Source organism: Ictidomys tridecemlineatus, chromosome 15 (assembly GCF_052094955.1).
Source record: "Ictidomys tridecemlineatus isolate mIctTri1 chromosome 15, mIctTri1.hap1, whole genome shotgun sequence".
Taxonomy (NCBI): domain Eukaryota; kingdom Metazoa; phylum Chordata; class Mammalia; order Rodentia; family Sciuridae; genus Ictidomys; species Ictidomys tridecemlineatus.
The window spans coordinates 7,993,289-8,005,222 of NC_135491.1; the positions used below are offsets into that span (position 1 = coordinate 7,993,289).

The window sequence follows — 11,934 nt, forward strand, 5'->3', positions numbered from 1 at the left end:
CAAAAATATAGGTGCATCTTTCAGCATTCCTGGAATCAGTAGGTGGCTATTTATGGGCCCCCTGGATGGGTGTGTTGCTGGAACATAAAAAGCTGTTGGTCCCCAAGTCCCCTGGGCACTGAGAGTGCTTGACCAAGGATGAAACAGAGCTTCTATGGATCTTTGATGTGGTAGATATGAAGATTCTCTCATCTCAGTCCCTAAATCCTGACACCATGCAACCCACTCCCACATGTTAATCAGGAGGAAAGGGGTTATTGGACCCTGGAGTCAGTGACAGTCCACCCCTCTGACTGCTGACTCTGAAGCATGATCTTTTCCTTTACAGTCAAGGGTCTTCCATCCACAGATCCACAAAGTCCTTCCAGGCTATTATTTTTACAATGTATCTATTGATTTCATGTAAGATTTCTATATTGAAAACTCTTCAAAACACATATAAACAAAAAAATGGCTTTCTTCAGGCCCCACGAATTCCTCAGTGGGGTTATTTTGCAGCACTTACTATGGGGTCCTGCCTATGAACTCATGCTCAGATCTTGATCCTTTTGTTCCCTGAATGATTCCTAAATTGCTCAATGCAAAGAAACTTTGATCACCAGTCACAATTTCATTTTATCACCCAGTGAATTTGACAAGAAGAAAAGTTAATAATTCTTTTGACTTTACTTCAAAGTCCAGTCTTTCAGTACCTCCCCCAACATCCAATCGTGGCTACAGCAGGAACCGCTGCACCTCGCACAGAGAGCTCATCACCATGACAGATGGCTACTTGTGGTATGAAGGGATACCTTTCTCTGTGGTTGGTTTAAGTTCTGAAGTTTTGAAAGAAGCATATGCTCAGTTTGTGATAAAAGATGAAGACACAATATTGGTGATCTATCCCAAATCAGGTAAGGAAACAGGACAGGGACCATCAATGGGAATGGCGGAGGCTGTGTTTCTCTCTTACTCAGAAGATGGATAGCCTGACCTCTAATGGCAGGGACCCCTGCTTTGGGGAAGAAAGGGCAGTGCCACAGGCCACTTGCATTCAGACTAGTACAGAGTGACTAAGTGCTCTGCAGGGGTCATCTGAGGTATTAGAGGGAGATAGAGGAGTGAATTGTAAGCAGATTCCGGTATTTGTGTGATGGCACAGGAGAAGGGGGTGGAAGAGGGTGACCTGTGAAGACCTACTGGTGAAATACCAGCTCAACAGGAATGAAAAGTTGGAATGCAGGTCGTGTGGTGGAGGGGTTCTGTAGAGCAGGAGGGTCAGCGTGGACTTGGAATCAGAAAGAGCCGGGAAAATTCAAGGGACTGAAAGGACAGGTGTCATGCACCTACAGGGAAGGGGCTGGGGGCAGGAGCACTGCAAACTGGGCAAGGATTGGGACCAATGACCTTTGAAGGGACACGAGGTTGGAAATCTAGGGAAGTTGGGACATATTAGAAGGATCTCAGCCAAGAGCCAAGGGTTGGAAGCCAAAAATCCACTGGTAGTTTAATGCGTAAACAAAATGTGGCGAGTTGATACAATGGAGTAAGATTCAGCCTTAACCCGGACGGCAGGCTGACTCCTCCTACAATATAGGTCAATACTGGGCCTCATGCTAAGTGCAGTCTGATGGGCACAAAGGACAAATAATATAAGAATCCATGGGGCAAAGTGTAGTCAAGTTCACAGAAACAGAGAGCCCCGGGGTGGGTTCCAGGGCCTGAAAGATGGAATTAGTAGGGAAATGATGTTAAGGAGAAGAGAGTTTCAGTTTTTCAAGACAAAAAGCTTCTGGACATTGGCTGATCAACAGCAGGAACATGCTGAACACTGCCCAGCACCACCCCATGGCATGCTTAAAATGGGCAGATGGTAAAGTGCATGTTATGTATTTTATCAAAAGTTTTGTTCACAAGCCAGATGAAGTGAGTGACCATCACTTTTCCTTTTTTATCTAGGAACTAACTGGTTGATTGATTCTCTACCTGATTCACTCCAATGGTGATACCAAGTGCATTCAATCTGTACCCACCTGGGATCGCTCACCCTGGATAGAGACAGATGGGGGTTACAAACTTTTAAATGACAGAGAAGGCCCACGGCTCATGTCCTCTCACCTCCCCTTCCATCTCTTCCCCAAGTCTCTATTCACTTCCAAGGCCAAGGTCAGTGCCTAATGTTTAGCCCATGTTTTCCCCTTCCATGTGCCCAGGTTAACCCTGCAGATCTGCTGGGCTGAGTGCTCACTGGGTAGATTGGTGAGACTGTGATTCTCAGATATTATTTAGGTTCATGTGGCCACAACCAGACCACACTTGCGTGCAAGGATGTGGACCATTCAGCAGATTAACCTCAGCTGAATTCAAGGGTAATATGACTGGCTAAAGTCAGAATCTTAGAAAACCACATTCCATGTGTAACCAGAATTACAACTGCATCTACACTCGAGTGTCCCAGCATACACCTCTTACAGATGTCCATCAATACTCACTCAATCACAGCCTCCTGCCAGGTATGAGGAAGCACCCAAGTCAGTGTTTCCCATATGTGGGGAGCAGAGCCTGCATACCTTGATGAATGCTCACATCCAGGGGACTGCTAGGAGTCGTGGCTAGCTAGGTAATGACGCCAGCCCTCTTCACGGCACTGTGCTCTGTGATCATCAGCCTCTCCAGCCTCCCCATGGCTGATGGCTGATCAGCACAAACAGTGGATATCCAAGATCTAACATGCCAAAGAGTATATTTAGGAAGATCCTTTGTTAAACTTGACTTCTGAATTCTTTCATGTATTAAGTTTAATTGATGGCAAGATCCTAGAATAATAACCAAGTGTCTTGGAAATGTCACGAAGCGCCTAATAATGAGTCCCATTTGCATGTCTCCCGTTGGATTCCATTGGCCTCTGCCTGAGTAAACTGAAGCCTGTGAAGGCGTAAGTCCTCCAATAACAACTCCAAGAAAGTTGGTGCAAATACAAAGTTAGTTTCGAATGATTAAGTACCAAGTGGGGTGTGTGTGTGTGTGTGTGTGTGTGTGTGTGTGTGTTCACTGATCTTAAAAAAGAGCCTCTTCATGTGAACAAACATACACAGGTGGTCAACTATCATGCATACCAGGTGTACAACATTTGTATAATCCAAAAATTCTCCCCAGTCCCTGTCTACCACCAGTGCCCACCACCTGAGGGCAATATTCCCTAGACTAACAGCCACACATTACTTTTGTTTATTCCTGAATTTTCTATAATGCATGCATGCTGTCTAGGTGTCATACATGTGAGATTTGTTGATGATCTTGAGTGAAGAATGCTGTATGTGCTATGAATCTGAATATTCCATAATTTATTAATCCAGTGTGCTGTTAGTGATCATCATAGGAAAGCACACACACCCCTCACCACCTAGCATTTAACACTTTCCAGCAGCTTCCCAGGAAGAGTAGACAAGTATTTCAGAAAGAAGAGACAAGGTCTTCCTCCTCTACTCCTGGCATATGACCATGAAATAGGAACTTTAAAATGTGTATTTGGTGAATGAACGCTGTAACTAATTTATTAAAGAACCCATCATGTTTAATAAAGATTAAGTAAGAAGTGCCCAGAGAAAGATCAAGATCAAGGTGGGAAATGACTGACTGAGTCTGATTTTTCTTTTTCTCATATTCCCTAAATTTAAGGTGATATATATCATGAGAAATCCCAAAGATGTTCTTGTGTCAGGTTATTATCATTGGACTATGATGAAACTATGTAAGCAACCAGAGTCACTGGAACAGTATTTTCAATGGTTCATCCAAGGAAACGGTGAGTGTTCTTCACATATAGGTTTGTGTCCTCTACTCTGCTGGTCTTTTTCCTATTTTGTGGTATACCTATTTTATTCATCTTCTGCACACTTTGCACATATGAGAGAAAGCAGACAACCATTGACTCTGTGAGTCTGGCTTATTTCAATCAGCATGCTGGTCTCCAGTTCCATCCATTTTCCTGAAAATGACATAATTTAGTCCTTCTTTATGACTGAGTGATATCCATTATGTGTGTGAACCACATTCTCTGTATCCATTCATCAGTCAGTGGACACCAAGGCTGGTCCCAGAGCTCAGCTGCTGGGAGTTGAACTGCTATCCACCTGGGGGCATGTGTTGCTATAGTGTGCTGGCTTTGTTTTGATGGATCCAAGGAGCTCTATGATTAGGGCACATGCTGGCTCCATTCCTAGTCTTTTGAGGAAACTTCAGACTGATTTCCATGTTGTTGTACTAATCTCCAATCTTAATAGTGTGTAAGTGCTCCTTTTCACTCAATCCTTCCCAGTGTTTATTACTACTTGTGTTCTTGAAGATTTCCATTGCAACTGGAGTGAGACATGATCTTTGTGTAGTTTCTATTTGCTTTTCTCTGGTTGTTAAAAACGTTGAAATTTTTTCATACAATTGTTGGCCATTGTATTTCTTCTTTTGAGAAATGATTGTGATTGGCCCATTTCTTGATTTGATGGGGTTTGTCACATACAGCCCTCATGATGCTCTGCCAAGTTCCTCTGTCAAGGCAAATTCTATTGATGTGGTGAACCTTTATGGATTTGCCTGTGCGGACCAACCTTACATCCCTGGATTGAAATCAGCATCTCGTGATGTACAGTTTTAAAGTGTGAACACATCAGGTCCTGAGTATAATCTTAATGCTGAATAGGATTTGCTGAAATTTTAATAAGCTGTTCTGTATCTGTGTTCAGCAGGAATATTGGTCTGTTATTTTCTTACTTGATCTCTGTTTCTCAGTTGGGTATCAGTATGCGACTAGTTCTGTAGAATGAATTCAGGAAAGATCCCCCTCTCTATTTCATTACCTCGTTTGAGCAGCATTGATCAATAATATATGAATCAATCTGTCAATCTGTTTAGAGTGATACGAATGGTGCAGCCCTGTTTTGGCAGTGTGTAACCTGCACCCCTGTGCCTGCCCCACAGTGCCCTATGGACCATGGTTTGAGCACATTCGTGGCTGGGGTCCATGAGACACAGGGTGAACGTCCTGCTGCTGAGTTATGAAGAGCTGCAGAAGGTGAGCCTTGTCTCATTGTCGGCGCCTACAGCACCCCAACATCTTCACTCTCCCCGAAGTCCCTGGTCCTATGTGTCTCCCCTTCATGTTCCCTGTCAAAGCATAGGCTGTGGAGGTTACTGAGAGGAGATGAGCCTTTGATCTCCACTTCCCTGCTTCTGTGAGACCTTCCCCAAGCTCCAAGCTCTTTCTTCATATCTTCCAAACTTATAGTGTCTGGCAACATCTAAAGGGCCCTTCCACAAACTCTTGATCCTCCTGTGTCAGTCTCCGGAGTATCTGGGAAACAGGCAGGCACCATCAGACTCCTCGACCAGAGTGCCACGACTTATGCTACCCATTAGGGCTGCCAGGGTCTCTGCCTGCAGGACCTCCTCTGTTCCCAGAAACCTAGTCATAAGACGGGGTGGGGCAGAAAGCACTAACCCCAGAGTTAGGTCCACCTTTCTGGCTTCCCCATTGACTGCAAAGTGACATGAATGTGAGGTGCCACTTTGGGTGACTATGTTGAGGGGTCAGGGACTGGAGTAATAGGCAAGTCCTGTGGATGATGCTCAGCCCTGGTGGGTGGGTGCTGGACACAGCTGGGAACAGCAATGACTTCCAGTGATCTGAGGAACAGGATGGGTCTGTGGAGAAGAATAACTAAGTATATATTTCAAAATAGCAAATGGAGAGGATTTTGAATGTTCTCAACTAAATAAATTCTGTCATATGAGTTTGCAGATGTGCCCCTTACACTGAAGGGATCGTCACATATTGAGCAGGTACTTAGCCTAATGTTATTTTCTGCTGGTGCAGAAAAAACTGCCCATGAACGGCACTTAGACGCACAGGGCTCTTAGGGAGACTCACAGGTCCAGACAGAATGGAAAGCTTTAAAATATTTAGAAGCTTTTTCCAAATTGGTAAAAAATGAACAAAATGTAAAGGAGTGACCAGAACTTAGAAAACACTTCTCCTGTGGGTGAGTCTTGGGGACAGAGAAAATGGCACAGGCACATGCATCTGTTTCCCCTGGAGAAGGGACCCTGGTCACCTTCCTGCAGCTGCTTCCTGTTCTGCTGTTTCCTCAGCATGAGGTCAGTCCTCAGGGAGGTGACTTGGTGCCATCTTCAGCCACCTCAGCAGCAAGCTGCACACTCCCTGTGATTCTCCTCTCCAACCAACAACATGTTCTTACATCATTGCCACTGTGCGGTCTTCTTTTCACTCAGTTACTGGGGCTCCTGAAAACATAACTATAATAAAGGACTATGGTGCTGACAGAGGTCTAGGTCTCCAAGGACATCCTCTCTTCTCATAATGACCTGTTCCCTTGCTGTGATCTCCCAGGAAAACCCATCGATAACCATGGGGTCAAGTTAAGGAGATATTGTCAAGCCCCATGTGTTATTAAGTGTCAGTTAAGGGACGCAGCGTCACTTGGGGTGAGGATTAGCCTTTGGGGACTTTGTCTCCCTGCCTTATCTTAAAACCTCTGGCTTTTCCTTAGAAACCCCAGGCCTTGCCTTTGGGGTGTCCCAACTCAGCCTCCTGGGAAGCCCCTGTGATCCTCAGGTCACCACATACCTCACGCCCTCTGCTGGCCCTGCCTCTGTCTCCCTCCTCTGGCGTCCCCAGCAGGCTTCTCTCATCCTGATGTCATTCCCCTCCTCTTCCTCCCTACAGCCCTCCTAACACCACTTCCCATCCTCCAGGTCCTGCTCTCCTGCCCGTTCATAGCTTCCCTCTTCATGTTCACATGTAGGACCCAAGAAGCACCATAGAGAGGATCTGTCAGTTCCTGGGAAAGAAGTTGAGTCCAGAAGAACTGGACTCAGTCCTCAAGAACAGCTCCTTCCAAGTCATGAAACAAAACAAGATGTCCAATTATGAAATGTTGCCTGAATATTTATTTACTAGGCCTTTCCTAATTACAAGAAAAGGTAAATGCCCTGGTTTCAGAATGGGTTAGACTACGTGGACATCTTGTGTTTTCCCCCGGCACTAAGAATGCAGGTGTTGGGACATTTCAACTTGAATCCTTCATGGCCCAGAGCCTCTCGTTTCCTTCAGGAAAACTGTGTTCATGGGACTGGGATGGGCTGCAGGTACCTGGAGAAGGTTGACTCAGTCTTGGGAAGGAGGGGGGTTCTGGAGATGGTGGTGTCTGGGCCACTCCACTGGTGACTTACCACAGAGCAGTGCCCTAAAGAGAGAGATACACAAAGGAAGACACGATTGGAGAGAGTAGAGAGGAGGGCATTTGCTATGAGACATCATAAGGCCTTTTTCATGTGAGGAAAGATGAATCATGTCCCCACCCTTGGGTTCAGGCCTATTGAAAATGTCTGTTCCAAGTAGTGGCAGGACATTTTTGCAAAGTTCCTCCAGTTCTCATGGATCTGAAATGGTGACCCATGGAAACAATATAATAAATGCTTCAAGGGATATTCTGGAGGTCAGGATTCCTGCCACCCAGTGAGCCTGGAGCACAGAGCCATAAAACAGAGTTGGGTATGGGACTCAGGGAACAGTCTAGGCCTGGGAGAAGAAATCAGTAAAGGTTGTTTTACTAATGAAGATAACTGTGAGTCCTGTGTGGTATTAGGACAGCCATGACATATGACACAGGCTGCTACTTTGTATATGTTTGAGTGTGTTGTTTACATGCCTATCTTACATTGGGTTAGCTATTGTTATGTTTTTGTTAATTAATTAGATTGGTCTGCTATGTGAAAATTAATTTATATGATGCATAATAGTCTAATCACATAAGTAAAGGGTAAGAATCATGTCCATATCTTTAGCATCCATTCCACCACTACCATTCTGTCAGTGGGTAACCCCTCCAGGGAGTTTTTAAAACCCTTGTCTGTAAAGCTAGTCTAGTTCTCAGTTTTTATCAATCCTTTCAAAAAATATTTATTGAGCATATATGGTGTAATTCCTTTAATTAGGAAATTCTTAGGCAATTTGTAAAAATGATTTTATACCCTAATATGTTAGAAATGCATATCTTATGCACATTCAAAAAGGAAGTACACAGAACATCTCATGTTTGATCATTGCTATAAACAAGGATGGAGATGTAGGGTTTTGAGCTGAGAGCCCCACTGAGTCATTGCACTGGAGTCAACAGTTGAGTGAGGCCAATGGACAGAGGAGAAGGTGTCTGCTGGGACAGACTCTGGGGTAAGGAGCAGGAAAGGTAAACACCCTGAGGAGGGGGCAGCCTGGCAAGTCTGAAGCTGAATCAGAAGATTGTGTCATGGAGCCAAGAGAGCAAATGGGCAGTTTTATGGATGGAGTCTCAACCAACAAGGACCCTATACCTAGACCTCAAAGCACCAGGGAACTTGTCTGAAGGAGACTTGACCTATCTTTAGATCTGATCTGTGTCTACTTCATGTTTTCCAGGAATCTGTGGGGACTGGAAGAATCACCTCACAGTGGCCCAAGCTGAAGCCTTTAATAAAGTTTACCAGGAGAATATGGCGGGTTTCCCCAAAGAGCTGTTCCCATGGGAGTAACCTCTGACAGATCCAGGATCTTTCTTGGACCCTGTGATGGTTTTCCTGTCCTGGGACATGCTCAGGACTGAGGTGTTCTTCACATAAAAACCACTTCTACAGGAAAAGGGGGAGGGAGGATAGGATAACATAGAGAACCAATGAAATATAAGATAATCCAGGAGCAAAAGGAATTCTAGTTGGTTAGAGGAGGAGAATGGAGGGGGATGGGCATGGGAGAAGGGGAATCAGAAATGGAAATAAACTTTCACCCACCGGTGGGTTTCTCTGCATGAACTCAATTCCCGTGTGTACCTACAAAGCTCTGACAGAATTTAAAACCTGTTTCTTCATTCTGAGCCTGTATTTTGCTTCTCTCATCACTTGCTTGTAAAAATGAATGGAATTTCTCTATTCACTTTGTCACATCCCAGCATTTAAAAAATCATGTATAATGTTAAACAGACAGAAGTCTACCAATGTAAGATGAATATCACTCAGAATAGTCTCTCATTTTAAAAACAAAAAATAAAATGTAGCAGCACTTAGGTTTCCTTTTCTTTAGGTGCCTCTCCAGATTGTATTATGATGAAGATCTGGAGGACTGTAATTTCCAGACTAGTTTATTCTCTTTCCTGGTGGTGTTTACATCATAAATAACAATTGCTTTGTCTGGGACTTTAAAAATTACATCAATGGTGAAAGGAAGAATATATTCTGAGCTCTCTTTTCTACTCACATATACCCCATGGTTTTATCTGATCTGAGGTGTAATGAGTGGTTAGGAATTGACTGAAACTTGGGACACAATTTCCTGTTCTCCTAAGAGTGATCCTGGGTTTCCTCTCACCAATTTCCCTATATTTAAAGGACTATTTTGCAAGAGTGACACAAACAAAGGTACGAGTTTTTCTAGGATACATTTAGAACTGAACTGGACTCTTCACTCATTGGCCCCTGGTAGGTGTTATGAAAATTTTCTCCATAATCTTGTAATGAAGGCAAAGTCCAAATAAGCTCTACCTCTGACTGCTTTTAGTTCACTATACAATTTACTAAATTTGGAGGTCATATATAGTATTTGTCTCCTGCACTTACTCCTCAGTCTGTACTCAAAGTCTTGAAATCTACATAAGATCGTGACAAGCCACATCAATGTTCAAGCTCATTATGACAGAGACCCAGGATTTTCAATCAAACCAAACATAATTTAAACACAATAAGTGTATTTTAGTTATGTTTTTTCATGAGCAATTTGTAAATCCCACCCCCAATTTGTGAACAAAAAGGCATTGGTAAGGGTTATCCCACAGCACACCAACAAGGCTGTTCACACTGGTATCAGTGCAGCAGATCTGGGCAACTGGACATCCCGGGCATCATTTCCAGCAAGGCCTAAACTTGCCTCTCAAGTCTTCAGATCCAGAAGTTCTAATGGGAAGAAATAACTGGTGAAAACAACACATGGTCATGAAGGTTAGCCACAGAAAAGACGTTGGAAATCATTCTCCCCTCCTCTCTGGCAGGTGTGAACATCAGACATTACTTATGAGGATCACAGAGCAGGTCAGGGGCACTAGGCTCAGGGCAGCAACAGTCATTCTTCTTCACAGCTCCACAGCTGCCCTGTTTGGGCCTGAATGCTCTGTCCACATAGTGTCCCAAATTCCTCATACCAAATCTCTGAGGAAATCCTGGCCTATTAATTCAGCCAATGGCGGCTGGCCATGTGTCCATTTTCAGGGAGTGTCTTGTCTGACTGGAGGCAGATTGTTAAAGCCAAGTCCCCCGTCCTAGAGTATGCAGTGCAGATGAGGAGAAAGATAATGACTCCCCACATTCACATAAATGAATATCAATGTAGTTCAGGATCAAATGTAGAGTGCAGAGTCAGAGACACCTGCTGTGGAATATCACGTCATGATAAGGGGAGAGACGGAGTCGTTAGACTCGCCATTTTAGATAGTGATAAGAAGGGCCCTTCTGAGCTGGTGACAGGGCTTTGCTAAGACATGAGGAATGGAGAGAGGGAGAGAGAACCATCTGCTATCTTTCAGGAACACTTGTGACACACAGAGCCAACATGTAGTGACCTGAAATGGAGACACATTCAGGCTGTGTGAGGAATGGCAGGAAGGCCACCTGGGTTGCATGAGTGTGGCTTCTCCTCAGCTCTGGAGGTAATTTGAGAGGAAGGTCCACTCAAAAGTTCAAATACTTGGAGTTTCAGGAATTCCTGTGTGTTATTTGTTCAGATGTTCAACCCTCAAAGTCAGTAAGCATTGAGCCAGAGGTTGGGGTTCAGGCCTGGGCCCTACCCACTATATGACTGAGGCAGGTGGATTGCATTTTAGAGGTCACTCTGGGAAGTTTATACGACTGCATCTCAAAATACAGAATACTGAGTGCTTGGGATGTAATGCAGAAGTAGAGCTCTTGCCTACCTCACATGATGCCCTGAGTCAATCACAATGTATATCACCACAAAAATGAACACACACCCATATATGGATGATGTATTATTAGCACACAAAGATAAAAACAAGTTGCTAGAATGATATGCCACACTTACAAACTTATTAAAAAGTTATAATCTAGAGATAGCAATAGATACAGTACAATTAAATTTTCCAATTAATTATTTAGGAGTTCTATTATCTTTGACCATGGTCCCTCCACCAAAAATTCAAATATGAGTAGGTCAACTCAAATCACTTAAGGACTTTTAAAAGTTATTAGAAGACATTAATTGGATAAGGCCTTATCTAGGCATACCAATAGGAGAGTTGGGACCCTTATTTGATATCCTAAAAGGTCCATCAGACCCAAATTCACCTTACATGTTAACACCTGAAGCAAGAAAGACATTAAAAATCATGGAAACCTATATGGAAAATATGTATTTGGATAGAATGATATGTTTGCTTTTATTATTTATTGTACTACCACCAAAAAATATTTCTACAGGAGTATTTTGGAAAGAAGATCCATTATTATGAATGCATTTATCTTATTCTCCTAACACTATTCTTACTAGGTATCCTGAGGCTGTAGGACAATTAATACTCAAAGGAATAAAAGCAACAAAGGGAGTGTTTGCAATTTCTCCCAATGAAATTATTACTCCATATACAATGGATCCAATTGATGAGTTAGCTAATGAGTTTAATACTTGGGAAATAATTATGTGTAAATCGAATGTTTCATTTGATAACCATTTACCATCTAATCCTTTGTTGTCTTTTTGGTCTTTGCATCCTGTAGTTTTTCCAAGAATGACAAGAAAAATGCCTATCATGAATGCTCCAAATATATTCACTGATGGGTCAAATAATGGTACACCAGCAGTAGTTACCCCTGATCAAACTTTTACATTTTTAGTACCCAAACAAT

General features: G+C 43.3%; 1 pseudogene across 1 annotated transcript; it reads left to right on the plus strand.

Moving 5' to 3' along the window:
* Nucleotides 1-692: 692 nt before the first annotated feature.
* On the plus strand, nucleotides 693-9,085 carry LOC101973571 (sulfotransferase 2A1-like; annotated as a pseudogene). The gene is made up of 6 exons (XR_013430658.1): nucleotides 693-893; nucleotides 1,939-2,145; nucleotides 3,658-3,784; nucleotides 4,954-5,047; nucleotides 6,798-6,975; nucleotides 8,450-9,085. The product of XR_013430658.1 is annotated as a sulfotransferase 2A1-like (transcript).
* Nucleotides 9,086-11,934: the final 2,849 nt, after the last annotated feature.